The 22261-nt window shown below is 38.8% G+C and overlaps 1 protein-coding gene across 1 annotated transcript in view; it reads right to left on the bottom strand.

Annotated features, from left to right (window-relative positions):
• Positions 1 to 22261, bottom strand: part of TRPA1 (transient receptor potential cation channel subfamily A member 1) — a 72639-nt gene extending 50378 nt beyond the window's left edge. Inside the window, exon 1 of the mRNA XM_080378503.1 lies at positions 1 to 22261. This exon is cut by the window's left edge and continues 13396 nt beyond it. The gene's annotated coding sequence lies outside the window, so the exon portion shown is untranslated.

The raw sequence follows: 22261 nt of genomic DNA, 5'->3' as shown, positions 1-22261 counted from the left end.
ATTTCTCTTCCTCTTAGGTCTAACCAGCTTGTATGATTTTCCTGAATATATTATATTGAGTCTTAGAGAGATTCTGTGTTTATACTCAGGAATTAAAAGTACTAATCAACATATTTTATGTGGTCTTCTTTACAAATGTGCTCAGTTTGATATAAGAACATACAGGAACATATGTCAAAATATATGTATGCATTAATCTGGATGAAATATGACGTGGAAACAACTTCAGAAAAGCTTCAGTTATGCTTTATCGTAAGACAAAGGAGTTGATGTTTCCAATCTTGTTAGTCGTTATATTTGCCATTATAAAAAACTGTAGAATTTATGGGAATGCGTATAATGGGAAAAAACACGTATTAAGATTGATTAATTATTTAATGAATATTTATTAAAACTCTGTAGATTTTGCCAACAGTCACTGTTTAGTTCGTAGAAAAACTAGCAGGTCCTGTTACAGTGCATGCTAGTAGTCACTGTCACTGAATTGACACTGGATTTTTAGATAAAATAGTTTACTGAAATAACTGTGAATAATCTTTTTCATTTATTTAGAAACTCCATGGAATGACATGTGAATTGCACAAATCTAGAAGGGAATTAAGTTTCTGTCTTCCGCAAGTTCACAAGCAACCCCAATTTATATTAATAACTCCAGATATTTCTACAATGTTAAGAAAAAATAGCTGAAATCTTATGTCAGGGAAGAAAGGGTGGAAGGAAAGTGGGGGAAGAAGAGCTGGAAGGCCAAGGGAGAGGGAGACAGGCAGAAGGCAGGAAGGAGGGGGAGGCAGGCAGGGAGTAAGGAAAGGAGTATTCTTGGCCATTACTGCTTCTACACTTTCTCTTCCTCTTTGGGAAGAAAACAAATTTATTTGTATGTTCATACCATTTTTTTATAAACAGTCCAACTGGATTGACCTTTTGCGGTATTTTTGCATCCATGACAGTAGCCAATTTACTTTATTTCCTATTAGGACATTTCAAAGATCCCCACAGCAGTAAATACTCCATTAAAATGTGGTTCATAACTCTCTTAGACCCTCTGAAATGATTTACCCTTTTACAACAAAGTCAGCTTTGTCCACTGCATTAAATTTCCAATTGTGTGTTTGGAGCGGCCATAGTGATTGCACTACTTAAATAGAGCTACAAAAAGGATGACGGCCTTATGCCAATCAATTAGGTTGCATAGGAAGTCACAAGATAGCAGTATGCTTACATCTGGTAACAGGCGATACCACATCCGTTAATATGACTCATTCTGTTTATTGAGAGTCATAAGCCATTCGAAAAATAATTGTTTCCCTAAAAATATTGTTAAAACTATGCCAAGATAATCAGTCACTCCAGCTGAAAATAACTTGCAATGAAAAATGAAAATGCAACTAAGAGCTGCCTAAAAATTAGGCATGTGTTAGAAAGATTTGTAAGATGTATGTGTTTAAAACAGTCTTGGATATACAAGCAGGAAGTCTGAAAATGTTGCAAGCCTTTCAACTGGGTTGTAGTAACTGAGACATCAGATGATGGAAAAAGCTCTAAGACTTCTCCGTGAGTGCTAGCTAGATCATACCTTGCCTGTGGCAGAAACTGACTAAAAGAGTTGAAATGGTCTTTGCAGCTGCCACCTCCATATACATTAGCCTAGGCTGGATAAGGATCTCTGGGGTTTAAATATTTACACTGGACCCCTTTTTTGTGTTTATAATGTTAGTAGAAATTTATTACATGGATTGTGTGAGGATTGTAAATATTAGCTTGGATATTAATAGCGTTCTTGCAAACATGGTGAACTGTGGCTTTGTTTACTTCTGTATTCAGGCTAAATTAAAATATATATTGTTGGAAACAACACAAGAAGCAGATCAGACCTGATGAAGCGTTCAGTGTATACACACACTTTGTTTCTGCATTTCTTTAATGACAGAACAGAAAACCTAACGTGCAATTGCACAAAGCCATCAGTGTGCTTATGGCACTTATATTGAACTGATTTAAACCAGTTATCAACTTTGGGGCAACAAAGCTGATGAACCTGAGTTCAGTGGAATGTTTTATTAGTTAGTGAAAGCAGCATAGTCATTATAGATGATGCTTATGGTCTCCACAAACTAAAGCAAAAAGGGGAAATAGAGCTAGGTAATTTGAAAGAAATAGGAGAAGTAACAGAAGAAAATAATCTCTATTATGCAGTCCAGTTTCAAGAGTAAAACCTTGGCTGTTGTGAAATAACCACTTAGAAAGAACAGTTTCCTCATAGAACTCCTTGAAAATAGGACCAGGTAGCCCACCTACCAAGTGAATCTAATAAATTCTCTCTCAGTACCCTTTGCCCTAGCAAATGGGCTCAGTCTTTCCATTTTAAATTCATTCAAAACATCTTGATTTTGTGCAATATGATATCAATACATGCATTCTGGGGTTGTTTCTTGTTCAGAAAAGAACAAAGATGGATCTGTCAGAATTGGTGACTGAAATTCTCACCCAGTAATGAGAACTATATTAAGTATAGCTGGCTAAGAAAAAATCATCTTGACATATGTGTGTTGACCAGAGATGAAAATGGGTCAAGATTTAGCATCCAAAGCAAAATAGTTATACATATGCAATTACAAGTTTAAATGTAGCTACATATTTTTGCTTTTAAAAATGGGGCCAAGATGTATAGTATACATCTGTATATATCTGACAGTACTGAGCTCCAAACTGCGTGATAAGATCTAAGCTATTTCTAAAGTTCTCCAAAAGGCAGAAGAAGAAAACCTCAAGAAGATAAGGGAAATACACAATCCAGATAGAAGAGGCTTCAGTTTTGTAAGAAAAAAGCAGCAGAAAACTGCTAGTAGCTGAAACACTGCAATGATTTGATAGCCCAACAGCTGACCAAAGCCTGTGGCTACAAAAAGGACAGTTGAGAAATGTCACCATTAATTGTGTTGCTGCATGTTTGGGAAGATGGCAGCGCACTATGTCAGAAAAAGAATCAAGGTAAAATGAGGTAGTTATATGCTGAATTATGGATCGATTGGGTCAGGCTACTGACGAGTAGATGCTTGAGCAGAGGGGGACATGAGGATGGACAATACAAGTACAATATGTGATTCAATGTCAGCAATATTCAATTCTAGTGTAACCAGATTCAACAAGAATTGCTCTTTGTTCATCAGTAGCATACAGATGTTACAATCACATCCCTGGCCTGATGCACAATCTTGTTTCATCTGCCTTATAATCCAGGTCACAGTAAGATATAAGCAGTAGTAGGAGCAAAGGGAGAACACAGCTAACCTGTGTATTTGTGGGTAGTGCCAAATCCATTTTAAGTGTAGTCATTTTGCTGTCCTCTGCCATAGCAGTATCCTCAGTTTCTAGTTTAGAAATGTATCTTTTAAAAAATAAAATCATATATATCTTTAATATTTTTTTTAAAATGACTGATTAAAAATCTCAGATGTAACATGCAATGCCTCACCCAGTTCGTTTAGTACGTGTGGCATAGTAGTGGAAAATAGTCAAGGTTTTACTGGCTTATTCTATCAAAATTGTTTATTGTTTTTTTATTCTATTTTTTTTTCTAATGAAAACTGTTATATTTTTGTTTTCAAGGTAAAACCATAACACATTTTTCCACAGTGCATTACATGGTTGGTTTAGGCTTATGAAACTGAAAGTCTTGTTGCAGGTTTACAACTTTTCTGTGGGCTCATGTCACTATATCCTGGACAGCACATTGAAACCTGGAGTCTTCTAAGCATCAGAACTTTAAACAGGTGACTGAAGATGGCAAAACTGATCTGCTGATTTGGACACATGCCTGTCATTGAACTTAGGGTCAGTCTTCTGTTATTCCAGAGATTCCCTAGAGTGATGAACAGAAGTCATTCAGAGCCTCCAAGCTGTGAAGGCTTTTAAGATTGTCATCATTTTCTCTGGCTAATCTGTGTGTGTGTGTGTGTATATATATATATGTATATATATATATATACAGTTTTATATATACACACACACACACACTTTTAAAATATATATATATTTATAATACTTGTACAGTATAACATTGGCATATTGCAAGATCCTCAAGATACCTGGACCTGAAATATTTAACCCCAGGGGAGTTTTAAACATCTCTCACCTGATTGACATCCTCAGCTGGCTGGTCTTACTGCGTGTTAAGTACACACACAAACACACACACTTCTTCAGTGTGTATGTTGTGACTCTTGGCTACACAACACTTTTGGTTGGTGGTCTTAGGATCAGGAATATTGTCTCCCTCGGGTACATAAGTCCATCAAATAGGCGGAGAGCTAGTTTTGCCAAAAATAATTGGTTTCAGAAGATTCTGAAAATGTTTCTGTTATTTCCCATTCTTTTAATTGTGCCATGCTGGTGTGACAGTCAATTGCCATTGCCTGCATGAGAAACTTGTAGGGATCCATTAAAATCCATGGCATCTCCTGAGAGATTTTTTCAGTTGCTATATGTTCCCGTCTCTAACTTAAGTACACAACAGAAGTCTATGCATGTTGTAGCCTCAGAGATGTATTGTTGTCAGATAATAGAACATAAATTGTGGGTGTGTGTAGAACTAGCAGCACTCCAGCCACTTGAAAATGGCACATAGCATGTCATGGAGCCCAGAACAGTGGCTGCTGGCATCACTGGTGGTGCTTGTTGCTGCCACCAGAGACTGATGCTCAGGTTAGGAAACCTTTATGTAACTAAGTTTCAGGCCAGAAAGGACAGTTAGAGACATCACACGTTTGTTTGCATAAAAATAGAACTGTACCACCTCTGCATTTAGGCCACTCTGCCCAAGGGAGTGGAGATCAGAATCACCTAGTCATGCAAATGAAAGGTGTGATATAGATATGATAAGGAGATCCTCAGGGGATAAAAATAGTCATAAATCAGCTGAAATAGGATCAGAGATCTTGCCTGTGCTGTTGTAATATATTGTCTTTTTATTCTTCTCCAGAGGTTTGTGCCCTTTGTGCCCTTTTACATATTAGTAGTATCATAGAATGTTTTGGGTTAGAAGGGACCTTTAAAGATCATCTGATTCTAAACCCCACCGCCATGGGCAAGGACATCTTTCACTAGATCAGGTTACATAAAGCCTTGTCCAAGCTGACCTTCAACACTTCCAATGACCTCACCTACTTGTTGCAGTGTTTCACCACCTGCATTGTAAAGAATTTCCTCCTTATATCCAGTCTAAATCTACCTTCTTCCAGTTTATAGCCATTACTCCTTGTCCTGTCACTACAGGCCTTGGTGAAAAGTCTCTCTCCATCTTTCTTATAAGCTCTCTTATAGGGGTGGATCAAAGGCCTTAACAGCAGTCTAGGTAGATGACATCCATGACTCATCACTTGTCCACTGACGCAGTCACTCCACCGTAGAAGGCCACTATATTAGTCAAGCATGATTTGCCTTTGGTGAAGCCACGTTGGCTGTTGCTAATCACCTCCCTGTCTCCTGCATGTTTCACCATGTCTTTCAGGAGGATCTGTTCCATGACCTTACCAGGCACTGAGATAGGGCTGACTAGTGGGTAGTTCCCAGGGTCCTCCTTTTTGCTCTTGTTAAAAATGGGTGTGACATTTCCCTTGCTGTGGTCACTGGGGACTTTGGCTGACAGACATGCCTTTTCAAATATTATTGAGAATGGCTTGGCAACTACATCAACTGATTCCCTCAGGACTCTGGGATGCATCTTATCAGGTCCCATGGACTTATGTATGCTCAGGTTCATCAGATGGTCTCAGACCCGATCTTCTCAATGGGAGGAATGCCATTGCCCTCATCCCTGTCTTGAAGTTGAAAAACATAGGAAGAGAGATTACTACTGAAAACTGAGGCAAAAAAGTTGTTGAGTTCCTCAGCCTTCTCCATGTTGGTTGTCACCAGTTGTGTCTTATTTATCATTTTCTTCAATCTTCATTTTCTGGCCAATGTACTTGTAGAAACCTTTATTACTCTTCTCATCCCTTGCCAAATTCAGCTTGTGACTGACAAACGACAAAAGGTTTGAAGACCAACTCCATGAAAATGCTTTGCAGCTAATGTAATGCTGGCTTCAAAGTGAAGTCACTGGAGTTAGGAATGGACTTAGGTTCCTACTATTAGGTAGAGCTAGGTCTTTGTCTCATACATTATTCAGTCAACATAATAAAGAATAAACCACAGGACTGTAGCTATTTACTTTTTTTATCACTTTTATGTCTTGCCTGGAAAAACATTTGAAGATTCAGCATTAGTAGATTTAAAACACATTCCTACTGCCTTTTTTCTTACTGACTTTTACTGCCTTTTCTTCTAGGCTTTTCATTCTGCATTTCAAAGTAGTTGAGAATTTAGTTTTATGTTACAATGGTTTTTCCCACTAGGTAGTCTAAGTAATTTTAGCAATTAAAATGCTGATTCTGAGGTATTGATGTAGGCAAATGTAACATTCATTATCCCTTCCGCAGTAACTTGAAAGTAGCTGTGACCATTAAATCTTGTTTTACTGAAAACTGCCTAGGACACCATGGTTTGTCATCTTTTGTGTATGTTCTATGATTTAGAAGGGAATGTCCTTTTCCAGTGCTATCGATCCTGGCATTACTGAGAGCGAGCTCATGCAGATTTTGCATGTAAAAATACCACACATGATTTGCAACTAGGATGAACAGGTACTTGTGCAAGCTGCTGGTGCACTTAGATAATGATAATGAACAACTGATTATTAAGGCAACTGAAAATGTTTTAGTTGCAGTGACTATGAAATCATGAAGGCCCCCAATTACCAGCATCACAAAACCGGTTTGTTATGATTTGGGTAGAAAATACATGTGTTTTTTTATGGAGTCCTATGAGAAATATCATGTAAGTTATGTAAGTCCTCCTTTTTTTCCTCATACATTCTGAGAAGGTGGTTTAGGGGTTTTTTTCCTCTCAATTTGACCCACTGATGTAAAGCAAAAAAGTAGCAAATCTATCCAATAATGGTTTGGTGTTCAACATTATGACCCAGGTTCAACAAAGTGCAAAACTAAACAGTGTTAGGTAAGTTGGAGAACTGGGGTAGAAACCGCAATCAAAATTGATGGAAGATATGTATTGGGCTAGCAATATGTAAGTACTCAATGCATGGCACTAGCAATATGTAAGTACATTCATAATGTTGTGAAAACAGAACGGTTTGCCACTGGTACAGGTGCTTTCCAGTGCTGTTAGAACTTCCTGGACAGTTGGTTTTGTTACAATTGCATATTGATGCTGCTTTTGGGCCAGAACCTCTGGTAAAGCTGACATGCCACCCCTTACCGTTAGATGCACCCATCTAACAGATAAGCTTTAGGTCTTGTACATTCCACAGCATCTAACACAGACCAGTTTGTTTCCTACATTTTGCTGTCTCTGCAGCACTGCTGACACAAGAGCTCTATCATACAGATAGCCAACCGGCTGCGAATTCCATCGGTATGAGGAGCTCTAAACCATCACACCCTGACCATCTCCACGGTGGGAAAGGTGCTATGCTATTGGAGTTGCAGGCACTTGAGCAGCCTGCAGGTGACTGTTTTTGTAACCACTGCTCCTTAAAGATAAAGATAAGCCTCAGTCTGGCAACTGCTTGTTCTGTGATCTAAGAATACATGTATTCAAAAGTCAATACTCTGAGAAAATCTGCATTGGGAAACCCAAAAGCAGTAAGGATAAGGTAGAACACTTTGGTCCTGCACCTTTCATTCAGCAAGTAAACCACATTTCAGATACTTCGGTTTCTTGAATCTCCATCATGTCAGTGTTGTAATCTGGGAAATAATCAATCTGAGTGTAGAGAGCACTCCCACTTGGAATCAGTCTGAGTGTAGAGAACATTCCCACAATGGAAAATATCCTGGTTTGATCTTCAAAAAATAAAATCAGATTTTGTGATTATAAACAAAGAGTTTTCTGGATTTCTTTTCTTTTTTTCTTTCTTTTTTTTTTTTTTTTTTAAATAAGAAATGTAGAGGGAAAAATTGATTAAAATGTTTTCTATTGTAAGATTGAAATTGGGTTTAAATTGCCTCTTTACAAAAATTGTTACTACTGTTTTTCTCCATTTGAAATTGGAAAAAAATAATCTACTTAAATAATTACTGAACTAGAAAAACATGTCTGAAGTAGCTGAATCCATCGTTCTATTGTAGATGACGTGCGAAAGAACTTAGGAAATAGCACTGTTTCCAAACCAAAGGGACCAGGAGTGATCAAATGTATAGGGAAAATGATGACTCTGTTATCAGCACAAGTGGAAGCAGGAGAGAGGTTCACCCCAGAAATTACAGCAGTGGAAGGCTGCTATCTTCTGCCCGTGATGGGGAGTTGTATTCATGTTTGACTGATATCTAATTAAAAATTTTTATCGATTATTTCAAATATCATAGCGAAGTCAGGAGCTGTTATTCTCCCTGTAGGTATTACAGATTGCCTGTCAGAGAGCAGAGATGTCAACTTGTATAAAGCCATGGAAGAAAAAAGTGCTTCCCCCCAGAGTTAGCTCTCAGTCCAGTGCTCAGACAACTAAGCTATTCTTTTATCAAATCAATTTACTTTTTTTTTTTAACCTATCTATAAAAAACAAACAAGAGACAACACTTGTTTGAGAGTCAGTATCTAAGTTAGAAAAATAAGTCATTGCTGTACACATCTGGTTGCATGTTTTCTGTCTTCTCGTATTTATGCTTCAAAATATCTGTTTAAATACAGTGAGGCTGTAATATTTACATTAGTGCCAGGTGTGAGATTCACTAATGGGTTATGGTGGAATAAGAAAAACACTAAATGTTCCTGTGCTCCTTTGATTGCATGTTGTTTTGACATAGCCCATTTGCAAGAGGCTGACCTACTGCTTCATACACATTGGAGCGGGGGCGAGGCAGAGCTTACGTTAACAGAGGCAGGAACACAGTAAGAAGATGCCACCCTTTAATCTAGCTTCCTGTTTAGTTGTTAAATCTCCTTCCATGTTTTCACCTCCATAGGCCTACACTCTGAACAGTACTTTTTTGCAGACCTATGTATGCATTCCAGTACTGCAAAAATATCCATGTTAAGTACACAGACAGTAAAATGCAAGTATGGAACAACATTTCCATCCAGATGGAACATCCATACAAGATCTGTCAAACCTTTAGACACAATTTATACTGCTTTCAGTGGAAAAAAAAAAAGCAGAATTATGTCTCCTGTGGTTCATTTACTGTAATATCCAAGGAATGGAGCTGCTATGGCACAGTAAATCTGAGTTCATAGTATCCATACCTTTCTTTCCCCCCTCCTCCTTATTGTACAGTGGAAGACTGAATGCTTTCAAACTGAAGAGAGGAGAGATGGAAAACAGAATGTCAAGAAAGACATCATAAAGTATTACTAAGGAGAAAGTTATGAGGTAAGAGATGCTACCTGTATAAAATCTGTTTCACTGATTCACAGGGTATGCATGTTCCTGCTCAGCCCACGCAGAGGTAGCCAGAGGCAACCCACCAGCTCTCAGTGAACCTGCATGAGTGGGATGTACTGCCCCAGGTAAGAAAGCCCACCAGCAGGCCAGTATGGTAGTGTGGATCTGGGTGCATGCCTCGGTAGCTGGCCCTCACAGTACAAATCAGCTCTAAGTTGATGCAATTACTGCTTTCTTCTTTTGTCCTGTAGAATCTTTCTCAGAAATCCAGATTAAACCTCAGGCCTTTTTATTTGTGTCCATAGCTGCTCTTGCCACCAGAGGCTCCACAAAACTACAGTACAGTTTTATTGACAGACTGTGATTTTATGAAAGATGCTGAGAAGGAAAGTATATTTTGAACCACAAATTTAGTCTATAGTTGTATCTAGATAAAACAGATTATAACCTTGAACCTAAAAGACTTTAATATCTCTAATGTTTTAGTTTTTATAACATCCACCTTTTTAAACATGTCTGACTTCCAAAAGGCTTAAGCAGAATGACTTTCTGTAGCTTGATGTCAGTGGATTACCTACAGTAGGATTTGATCACAGCAAGGTTCACAATGTACCAAATGCGCAAAGGTAAGGAGTTGCCAAAACTGAAGACCAATAGATGAAGTTCCTCAGTGCAAATACATTTTCTAGCAGAACAACTTCTCTGTGGTTCCTTAAGAACTGGGAAGAACAGATACTTCCTACCAGCTTCCCATTTCTTTTGACCTCAGTAACTACAGTGACCAGCCTTCTTTCTTTTTTTTTTTTTTTTTTTTTAATTTAGATTTAGGAAGTGCCTTAAACTTTGTGTTCTATTGGTCTCAAGCATCAGAATTTCTAGGATAAATGACCTCCTGTCACTTGGTTAAAATTCAGCAGGACCTTTATAAAAGTTCACTAAAAGTATCTTAGACTTTCTGAAGAGATCAGCTTCTTGTTGATTCATACATTGCTGTTAATATTTTTAATCTATACTCAATAACATGACAGGAAAATTGTTCTGCAGAGTAAAAGTCAAAGAGGGCAATATCAATGTTCCTCGTACCTTCCCACTGGAGTTACAAAGCGGATTTTCCATATAATATATGTGGGGACTAAGCCCTGTTACTAGCATTTCTTCTGACGGAGAGGAGGCAAGGGTGTTGTGAAAATTTGCTAATGTTTTAAGTACTATTCGAAATTTTCCAGCATATCCTGTAGTCTACCAGTTAAGCTTCTCCTAGAGAATTAGAAGGAATTGGTTCAGATCCAATCAAGAACAATACTGCAAGTTTAGGAATCTCATATTCTGGGTAAAAGACCTAAATACTGAGTCACGGAAAAAGGGACACAGTCACTCCAGCTGCGAACATTTTATGCAGGCCTGGCATTATTAAACATGCTCCAAGGACATGTACCAGATCGAGCCTATGTAACAAAAACTAGGTAGATAAAGCTTAGCTTAAATAATCTTCTGCAACACTTGGGCTCTTTTTCTTTTAGTGTAATTTTTTGCTATAAGTCCTAGGCTCTTCCAGAATTAAACAGCAGGTTTTTAGGATATAAATTTTGGGCTGAAGAGCTGAAACTAACATTTTAGCATTTAGGTCTTTAGTGGGTTGACACACTTTAGACTTAAAACTTCAGAGTGAAATTGAATATTAATAAAACATAAAATACACATATTACACTTCTGTCCCTTTTAAAATGTTGTTAAAGTGCTTCAGCTGCATGACCAGAAGCATTTGCATTCTCTTCTGGAAGGGCTTCAACAAAGAGTCCAGAGAATACTTGAATCCTAACTGCCCTCTGGTTTAGCAGGTTGGCACACTTGTGAAGTGTGAAATATGGCTCTGGACATCTTATGCACTAAGGACTAAATGCAAGATTTCCACTTCCTGCATGGGTGAGCTAATCTGAAAAGCTACTAATTAAAAAGCAGTATACATACGTTACAAGTTACAGAGATGCTGCTTCAAATGAAATGGGATGTGACAGCAACATTTTCTAAGGAACCCAAGGTAGCAAGCATTGAGAATAGCCCAAGCTCGCCTCCTGGACTGGGTCAGCCACAGCAGATAGGCAGACAGATGTTTAAACCAACTCTTCTAAGAAAGTTTGTGTTAGAGACAAGGCTGAGCACTTCAGAGCATGACAACGCGACAGCTATTTTGAGCATGTGTATGAGCAAAAGTCCTGCCAGGCACATACATACCTGTGAGATTTTGAGGATCTTTCTCTTGGGACACAGGATGCACTTAAGTGCCTAAACCCTTTAGTTTATTGACCATCTTCTATTCTGCCAACAGAAAATATTTTGTGGACTTTATAGTACATTTCTTTCTAAACATTTCTCCTTTCCCACTCAAAAAGGAACCATTTACTGAAGTAGTTTAATATTGTCATGAAAGTCAGGAAGACACTTCTAATTGTGGCTGAAACCATCAACCTAAGCTATGAAACAAAACCTCAGTTCTCTAAGGCAATAGTGGTATTAGTTGCTTTTAGTGTGCAAGTTTGAAATGTCTGTCTTAAAGCTTTTATTGACAGTCAACTCCTTATAAAGCAGAATAGTTGCTGTATTACAGAACTTTGCTTCAATTTTAAAATGCTTTAAAATGAAAGATATTGAAAATGTCTAGCTCTCTCTAGCACTAATCAACAAAAACAAACAACATTATTGACCACTTAGAAAGGTAATTCTTACCACAAGCAACAACAACATCCTTATGGCAAAAAAGATGGAATTTAAGGGGCAGTTATGTGCTGAATGGGCTCTTTTCCCCCTCCTCTGTATAAGAAATGGGGTCTGAACTTTTGTGTACAGAACAGAAAATTTAGAGACTTAGTAGGTAGAATCCTTGCTTTGCTCAGTGGCAAAACATACTTATTCTGCAAATAATTAGGGTCAAGGCAAGGGCTAATTTTCATAAATGAAATGTAATATAATGAATAAATGAAAAGAAAAATATAACATAAAATGAAATATAATGCATTTATGTTCTATTTGACCTCACTGAAAGATGACAATAATATTAATTTGTGACTTTAAAAGTTTCTTTAATATGGAAAGATATGATAGGGAGATCCTATATTTAGTTTTCTGTTGTAGTTCATTACTGAATAGTGTTATCTGGCAACTATCATTATAACAAAGAAGACATGACATTGCCTTTTAGTATACTGGGATTTTTATGTGGTTGGTTGCCTCTCGGTTCTTAAGGTGTGATTCAGCAGTGTTAGTGTGGGGCATGTTGAACAAAATATCTGCCTAATGTTTTTTTTCATTCATACTAGCTTTGTAGCCTTAAATATCCTACCAGTATACTCAGTCTGTTGTCCATGAGCCAATGTCATATTTTTGTCTGTCTTTTGCATTATGTCCTGCACCCAGCTCCATCTCATTCATTGTTCTGAAAGAATTTTAATGGTATTTACTTATGGTTTTCTTCTCTTAATAACTTTTTTTTTTTAATTTCTCATAATATAACTTTTATCATTCATAATAAGGAGAAAATGTGAAATGCTAAAAAACCTTGACAAGAAAACCTTTACAAGAATTAACAGCATCCTTATTCAAATCCCTTTTCTGCCTATCTCTTTGGATCAGTCTGCATACACACTGTCCAGTTTGTAGCAGGATACAACTTTAAAATATTCATAGAAAATATACACAGAGAATAAACTCACAAATAATTCAGTCAGTTTCAATATTTATTTGTTCAAAAGCTAAAGAAACTCAGAAGCGTAACTTTTTCCATTCATGCCCACAGTGCCTTCAAAGTACTCTAAGATATCTCTACCTGCATTCACTATTTTGCTTTCGACTCAGTTTCTTTTCCTAGTACTTTGTAAACACATCTGCCCAGCAGAAAAAGGAAATGTCCAGCAGTTCATTTCAAATATTTCTAACAAATGTTCAGGAAAATGTGACTCACATTCGCTATTGGTCTAGCCTGGACTTGAATGAAATACCTTTTGGCAGTGAGAAGTATCTTGTCTTTCTACTGAAGAGCTTTAAGGATTTAAGAACAAAGTAACAGAGACCTGACTGCCAGATAGGAGGCATACGCTTTCCTATTACTTTTCTATTACAAGAATGAGTATATTATTGAAAAGATATCCTAACTAGTTATCAAACAATTCCCAGACACAGAGCAGTTAACTGCCAGTATGACCCAGCACAAGCCTACTAGTTTAAACTGTATTTTGTATAAGGGAACTTGGCTCTTTATGTTTCATTCCTAGTCCTCAGAACAGGTATTTAACTATATAACCAATACGTCTTCTTTCTGCAGAAAAATGCAAGTGCCATTCAAGGAGCATCATTATCCAGCTGCAGGATTTAGACTCAGATTCTGTTTTCAGCTGGGTTTCCAAAAGTACAGTCAGCTCAAACATAGCTCAGGTCTGGCATCGGAAGTGTTAAGCAGCATTAACTCCTGACATTTTCCAGCATTCTACTAGAAAAAAAGCCTTTTTACACACTTGCCCTCTGCCTGTTAATCCAAAAAACAAAGAATAAGAATTTCAAAGTAAAGATCACATCACTGATGTTTCGTAAGTTCAGAGAATTGTAAAAATAAAACACAGCATATATTTCTAATGTTATTATTTGAAAATTTTTACTCATTAAAACTATTATACAGCCCAAATCTACAATTTCTGCACATGGTGGATATACATGACATGTTCCTGTATCATGCTTACATTCAAATTATGCTCATTTATATACCAGTAGGGTTACTACACTAAGAAATGTGACTTTTTTTGCCAAAGAGAGAAACAACCATAAAAAAATATTGAATTTCTTTGGCTGCTTGATGGTCTTTTCCTATTATTCTGCTCTTTTTTGTTTAGCCAAACAATGATGGTGAGAAACAGCAATAATGCTTTGCTAAAGTTATAGGACAATACTTAAAGGCATTAGCCTTGATTTGTTTTTAAAATAAGTATTTTCAAGGATGCAAACTCACCAATATACTCAAATATTCTATCTACATAGATATACATATCCCAAATACCAATCTATACAGGTTTAATTACTTTCAGGACTCCTTTTGTTCAAAGCAGCGCATGAACTTCCAAATGAATTTTAGCCTGTTGTGAGTGAGCTAAGAGAGTGAGATTTAGACATGCTGTGTGAGCCTAGCAAGACAAAGACAAAACCATACAGACCCATGAAATAAAATAAGTTTTTTCTTTGCTGGAATATTTTTAAGTAAACTAAGAAGAAGGGACATACAGCCCATTTGCCTTTGCAGAAAGCCTTTAATTAAGCCCATTAAAATATGCATTCACTGTATTCAAATGAATTTTGCCTATCAGTTTTCAGGACTCAGTGCATGGAACATTCAAACCACTCTGCACTGAAGGCACACTTTAATTAAGTAAAAATATTTATTGAGCTTTTTCCTTCTTAAGGCCTGAAGAAATTGATTGAGACGCACAGGACAATACTTAGGAAGTATGTCAGAGAGTTTGTTTTTGCTGCGCCTTGGAGTAACATAAATCACAGCTGGGTCCTAATGAACTGGAGCCTAAGTAAGAATGCCACTTCCTCACGGATGCCTTAAGCGTCTCTGCTTTTTTCTTATCTCCCTTTAGCTTTCCTTTTTTTTGCAACCTCAGGTGCTACTGTTGCAAGCCATCCTTCTAGCATCAGTACTCTAAACAATTTTATTTCAGAACTTTGGCAGAACTCATGCTTCCTAAAGACTACTTCAAGACTTGCTTATAAAAGCAATGAAATATCACCCAAGTCAATTTTATTTCTGTCTGTGGAACAGTAATTTTACAATTTCCCTGTGAATACAGTACATTGCAACAAATCCAAAGGAGATAATGTTTTGTGGATGTTTTCCTTGTGATCACAGTTTGATTCCTGGAATTGCCAGTTGCTCAAAACTGTCAGCCACAGTTTACATGATATATCCTGTTTCAGCAAGCAGTGGATAATCACCAAGAAATAATACTCCCTCCTCCTTTAAATGAAAATACTGTAACTTAAATTTGGGGCATACAGGCTTTACTAAAAATCCAGAACTAGTAGATCAGGAAAGTTGTATAATGCTACTTGGCAGCTTGAGTAGATCACTGCAGATGTATCCTTCTTATAATGGTTTATGTTATAATATATTATTTATTCCACTCCAACCCTAGTTAACCATCAGAAAAGAAGAAAACACTGCAAACAATGCATTAATAGAGCAATAGCAATGTGTTTGTACTTCTCTTTTCCTTAGTAGTGGAGTAGCACACTCTCGCTTGAATAAGTATAGTGAGAGCTACTTTTCTTTCTGTTAAAACAACGGTTTTCTCAGATACCTCCATAGTTTTGTACCATCTAGTTTGGTGTCAGCCACCTCCTGCCCTGCCATCCAACCTGAGTGCTGCTGCGAAGGATTCCAGACGATCCTGGTGCATGGAGAAAGAGCCGGGAGGGTGGATGCAGTCACCAGCACCAGCAGGGAGCGAGGAGTGGGAGCCAAGAAGGCTGGAGGGATACTGCCAGAGGGACACAGTGCCCTACACGGGGGTGATTGGGTGCTGAAGGTTTAAGATGCAACCCCAGGAGTATCTTGGGACTGAAAGGCAAAGGGAACTGTGCCAAATAGCAATAGAGAATGCTGACATTTTTTGCAGAAAGAAATTGTTTTAAATCATCATTTTGCAATATTTTAAAAAAATAAAATAATGTTTATAAGCCCCACCTCCTGGATTTTAAGGGGGAGGCCCTGACCCTGCGGGGCAGCCCACGGAGCAGCCCATGGGGCAGAATGACGCCACCTCCAGAGTCCCCACCACCAATGCTGTTTTCATGGCAAGGCTGCCCAGAGCCAGCAGTTAAGCAACTTCCAAGAAAGCTGTCACAAAACGGTACACTCTCTTGAAGTGTTTCCCTGTCAATGAACGAACTGATGTTTCTTGAGAAATCTTGTTTCACTGGAAATTTTTTGCTGATTTTATTTCCAAACTGACATTATTTGCTGAAAGTAGATCTGTGGGGTTTGGATGTTCAGCTTCTTAGCTACCACATCATGGGTAAATGATTGAGTGATGAGGAAAACAAACCCTTCTGTCTCTTATGCACATCTTTTACACATTTGGAAGAATCTCCATTTTTTCTTTCTCAATGCGCATTCATCTTCCTAAGATACGGAAGCATCTAAGGTTTGTAGTAACACAATGAATTTCATTGACAGGTTACCAAGAGACTCTGGATTCTATGCAAACAAACAGTTCTGGCTTTAAATGACAGATGCAGGAGCATAGCTCAGACTCCCTGTAGTTCTGAATATTACCTATAGACACAGGTCAGACGATACAGAAATAATTTGTACCCTGAGTTCACTGCATGGATGGGGCAGCATTACCCTTCCTCCTCACCCAGCAGGCCCTGGCGGTACCCTGGATACTCCCCACCCCTTATAACTGTGCACCTTCTCTTTTTTTGGTGAAGGCACCAGTCCTGCTGGGGTGCTTGGCATAATAGCCAGGTCTTGCTTGCCTCTCCTTCTCCCTGCTTTGGATGTCTTGAAATCCACAAGCAGCAATAAACCAGGCAGAAAAAAAAGCAGAAGCAGGGGAGATACTTAAAGTACCTGAAATAATGACAAAGCTGGTTCTTGAAACACAAAACAACAATTTATCATGCAAAATGAGAATATTTATTGCAAAGAACAAATTTATTGCAAAAAAAGAAATCCTCCACAGATATAGGAACACAAAATCTTTGTTTTCAGTTTTTAACATAAAGAAAGGGGATGTTCTTTTCCACATCACCACCAGCCCCTGCCTCCATTGCTTCGTCATGGCTGTTCCCACATATGCAGCTGCTATGTAACAGCCCAGGACCACATTTTTTCCAACATCCCTAGCACAGGTTTTCACTTGACCTGGCATAATGTTGTCCTTGAGAAAGACAGTAGCAACTTCACATCTTTTTCCAAAGCCAAGCTTATGCTTTGCATGCTGATTTCTAAAATTCTCTTCTAAAGTTCATCCTTTGCTTTATTTCTGACTTCTGTCAATTCCACATGTATGAACGCAGCTAAGTGCAGTTCCCAATATTTGATTTCTGAGCTTTGCAAGCTTTGGTGGTGTTTGATCAGCTGGCTCTGGGACAAGAAAGTTCATATCATTTATAGTGGTTATCTTATCTGGGCTTACACAAGTTTGCACAGACATTATCTGTACCATCTTTGTCCTCACCTAAATGGTATGTTACATTCAACACCTCTGCTAAGCAATTTTCTATTGGACTGAATAATCATCTTTTAGAAAAATTTATTTATTTGGGTTTACTACCTTTTAGCTACTGGTTCTTTCCTAATTGTTCTACTCTACATATGGAGAAGGGTTAGCTATTTCAGACTGCTTAATTTATATAGATTAGTACGGAGATTTCTGTTACAAAAGTATGGAATAACAAATGGTGGTGTCTACATATGAGGATCAAAGATTGCAATCACTTCCACAGGTTTCATAGACTTTTGCAGGAGCCATGGATTTTTTAGATTTAAGTTGCCCTCTCCTCTTTATTTCTATAATTTCTAGATGTATAGTATACTGTATACAAGATATATACTATGTTCTCAAGTACATATATGGCAAGTGAAATTCTGTAAATGACTCAAAGTTTCAAAAAGACATTAGAAAGTTGATCTTTTGCAGCTTGGCGATGGTCTCAAGATCCTGTGGTAATTGAGTCCCTTTGTGGAAACATTTGTTCTGAAACTGCACAAATTGTCAGTTTAGTATTCCCAAGACGTTTTCAGAACCCTCCTTGGAGAGCCTATTTTCTAAATTAGTAGGAATGAATATAAAATATGGATTTTCCTGGTTTTATCTATCTTTTCAGTATGACATTTGGATTGACTTCAAATGTTAAGGAATTAATAAGCCTGTTTAATGTAGGAAGGTTGTGCTTTTCTTTAATGGACAAAAAAGAAAGCAGATTTCCCTTCTTCAAGTCATTTATGCCCTTGTTAATTTAAAAAGTCAATGAATGTTCTGTTCATTTAACAAACTTGCTGAAGTACATGCATGAAAGGATCATTCATATTTTAAAAAGGAATTAAATCACTGCCTTTCACTGAATATGGAAATAACAAGCAGAACCATTTTGCACAATTCTTAAAATATTTGGAAAACTAGTTTTTACCAGTCTTGCACCCCAAAGTTGGTATGAGATTTGAGTCTGTGACAAAATTTAATACTAGTAATTAAGAAATAAAGGGAGAAAAGGAGTGTGGAGGAAATGACATCTAAAAATAAGATTCCAAATCTAAAGAACATGTCTCCAAAGAAGGTTTACATTCAGAAGAAAGCTATGAAGCTTCATGCCCTTTATTATGAATTTAACTCAAAAATAGACAAGATCTGTAAGAACTTTTAGTACAAGCAAGCACTTTTTCAGCTCCTTGAAGGTTACCTGCCCCCCCCTCCCCCAACACTCCCTCAACACACAGCTATATTAATTGGTCATAAGCCTGGCATCATTACATCTCTAGACCATCACAGGTGCAGCTGCAGTCTTCTATCCCTGAAACTAGTTATGTATTCATTGCTGTGATTTGACTCAATTTTTATTTAGTCATAAATCTGCTCTATTACTTTCTCAAACATTTTTGCTGAACAGTAGCAGGAAAATCAGGATTACATTTTTAGTCATCCAGATGATGGCAGCATTTTCACAATTTAGTTATACAGTAGGAGACTATTATTGACACAAAGTATTTCCTGGTTAATTACCTATTATCAAAAGCTTAGAGACTTTGTCTTTCTTTTTCTCTAATCTTCAGTTGTTCTTGTGCTACCCCTTCCTTTCCTTGTACTACTTTACTGAACAAAAAGATCTTAAGATCTTAGTGGTATTTCCTGAGTTACTGTGAAGTGCTTACTGCAGTGCCTTTCAGCCAGTGTCACCTCACTGATGTCAATTTGTGAAACAAATATTCCAGAGAAAATATAGCCTGGCTGGGCACAGATGCACAGGGAAAGGGAAGGTGATGGGGGACTGTCCTGCCAGCCTCCAGCCATCACTCTGCCCCTGGAAAAGCTCAGAAAGCGCAGAAGACAGGATCTCCATGGCATAGGGGGTCCTGCCCTGCAGCACCGGAGGCAATGGGCCAGATGCAAACCCAGAGTACCAGGGTATCTGAAATAGCCTCTTTCCTCTGTGGAAAGCTTTGACTGCCTATGCCCAGGATCAGCCCTGGTATATGGGACTGTGGATCAGCCATGGAAGGAAGAGCCTTGGCTGGTCTCTCCCCACCATGGTCGCGAGCTGCATTTAAGGAGAGGGCTTATACCTTTGATCTTACCCCACAGCCCTTTGATCTTGCCCCATGTATCATGGATCTGTGCTCCACCATGGTCCTGCTGTCACCTCGACCTGCCCCATCACTAAGGACCTGGCAGGGATCCCCAGACCCATCACCAGACCTGCCCTTCTGTCCTGGTTGGGCACAGGGGGACGGTGCCTGCTCAGCATCCTGCCAGCCTGGCTGTCACCCACAGCCCCCAGCTCACCTCCCTGACATCTGCTGTCATAAGTGAAGTCTTTAAGAAAAATTAAGCACCCGTGGGTGAATCCCTCTCTTGACAGGATGAAGAAGCTCAGGCTGGGCTGACATCTGAGTACAAGCAAGCTCTGGAAAGCAGGCACTTCTCCACCCCATCTGCCCATGGGCTCAGCCCAGGGAACCTCCCTGGAGCCCATGCAGCTGTGGAGAGGCAGGGGAAGGCAGGGCCTGCCCTTTATCAACCACCGCAGGAGGCAGAGCAGCAATCAGAGGAGGGACGGGGACCCAGCTCCCTCTCACCATCACTGCCAGAGATGAGTGTCCTGGTTGCAAAGCGCAGTGAGCCTTGAGCTCTGTGCTCCCCTCTGGGTAAGGATCACCTGGGAGGATGGGCAATGGCTCTCCTGTCCTCCACCACTTACCAAATATGTCCCTCTGCTAGATGCTGAAGGAACTCAACAGAAAGTTGGAAACAGCTATTAGCCACATGTTGAGAAGGGAAATGAATCCACATTTTCTGTAACAACTCTTTCAGGTAGTGAGGAGGAGAGGGAAAAGGAGGAGATGGAAGTCTGGAACTTCATTAGTAGCCAGGCTATATGCTCACTTGATGTCAGGGCAAATTTGGTTAAAGCTAACGGAGCCATAAAATGTGTGGCTTATTCAGCTGCTCTGATAACACTAGGTATGTTCCTCTTTTTGAGATCAGCACCCTTTACATGAGCTGGGAACACCTGGATATTCCCATGTGTTGTGGGGTAACAGGCCCTGTGCATGAAGTTCAAAACTAAATCCAGCTGTATATGGTGATTATTGTCTTCTGTCATGCTATTCCATTACTAATTTATAAATGTTAATTGAAATAATAGAATAATAATCCACAGCATGAAATGAATATATATACTTGCATAATACAGTTTTATTGTTGCATGATGGCAACTCATCCTTCTCTACAGGAAAGAAACTCTGCAGCGTAGGGATCTCCTATTAACAAGTTTCCTTTCCTGAAGCACACAGTATTAACCATTGCCAAAGGCAGAATATTTGAATAATAAATAGTGGCACAGCATTTCCCCTATCCCTGTATCTGAGCTATGACTCTCCTATGGGGCAGAGAAGCTCAGGTCACTTCCCATCCACCTGCTACTGGTCATGCACATCTCTACCTTGTTTAATTGGTTCATGGATCCACTCCCGTGTAGCAGCCCATTTCCTACCAGTGACATGAGAGCTAAATCTGCTTTTTATCTGGTACCATGACTGCAGGCTTAAATAATTCAATACCCTTATTGCCTGACTTGACTACACTTTTCATACAGATTTCTCAATGTAATCATCCTCCATAGATCCTGGATTCAAACTTAACACTCACACTAAAACCTCCACAAATAAAACCAAAGCGTTGCAAGTACTTTAGATTAATTTAAACCATTTAATTACAATGAACATTACCAAAGTTACAACTAATCCTATCTAAATGAGGACACTGTTATTTACTTGTCTTAGAAGCCTACCTTTAACTTGCTACTGTTTTATTTGTTTGTTTAAATGAGTGAAAAGTTGTCATGAAGAATATATCTTGCTCATTATTGTCTCTCATTATTGTGGCATGGCCGCATCTTGTACTCTTCCATAATACGCGCTGCTCCCTTCTTTCCAGCAGGGTGGAGATGAGGCTTGCTGGCAGCAGGCAGTGTTGCATGAGGTGGGACAGGAACTCTGCCAGGGCTTGGGACAGCCTTTACAGATGCCCTTCAGAGAATTTAAGCTTGTTTTCTTTTTAACACAAACTTTCAATCAAAAAGAAATACCTCTTTGTTCAGCTATGAAACCACTCCAGTTAGAGATTAATACCCAAAATTAAATTTATTTTCAGGTGAGGATATTATCTTTATAGCCAATTTGTCATATAAGCAATGGCATGTTACAAACTAATGGCAGAGCTGGTCACTGACTCACAGTCTGGGTACTTTCAGAGGAACCCCAGCCATGCCATGACAGGGGTGGGGAAATGCAGGTCATATTTCACCCAAAATAGTTTGTGTGTGTGTTTGGAGGAATGAAGAGGAAAAAAGAAAATGAGAACAGAAGCCCTGACTGCAGGTACTTCCCAGTGGCAGCCCAACTTCTCCACTCCTCCTTTGCTTCTTTCATAAGGCACGAGCTTGGGGAAAACCCCGCTGGCAGCAGCGTGCCCATGGCAGGGAATGGGGCTGGGTGAGGCCATGGGGCTGCTGCGAGTGGGCAGTGAGGCTGGCAGTGGCGGTGGTGGCAGC

Source organism: Falco punctatus, assembly GCF_963210335.1.
Source record: "Falco punctatus genome assembly, chromosome: 3".
Classification (NCBI taxonomy): Eukaryota; Metazoa; Chordata; class Aves; order Falconiformes; family Falconidae; genus Falco; species Falco punctatus.
This window is presented reverse-complemented; position numbering and strand designations above follow the sequence as displayed.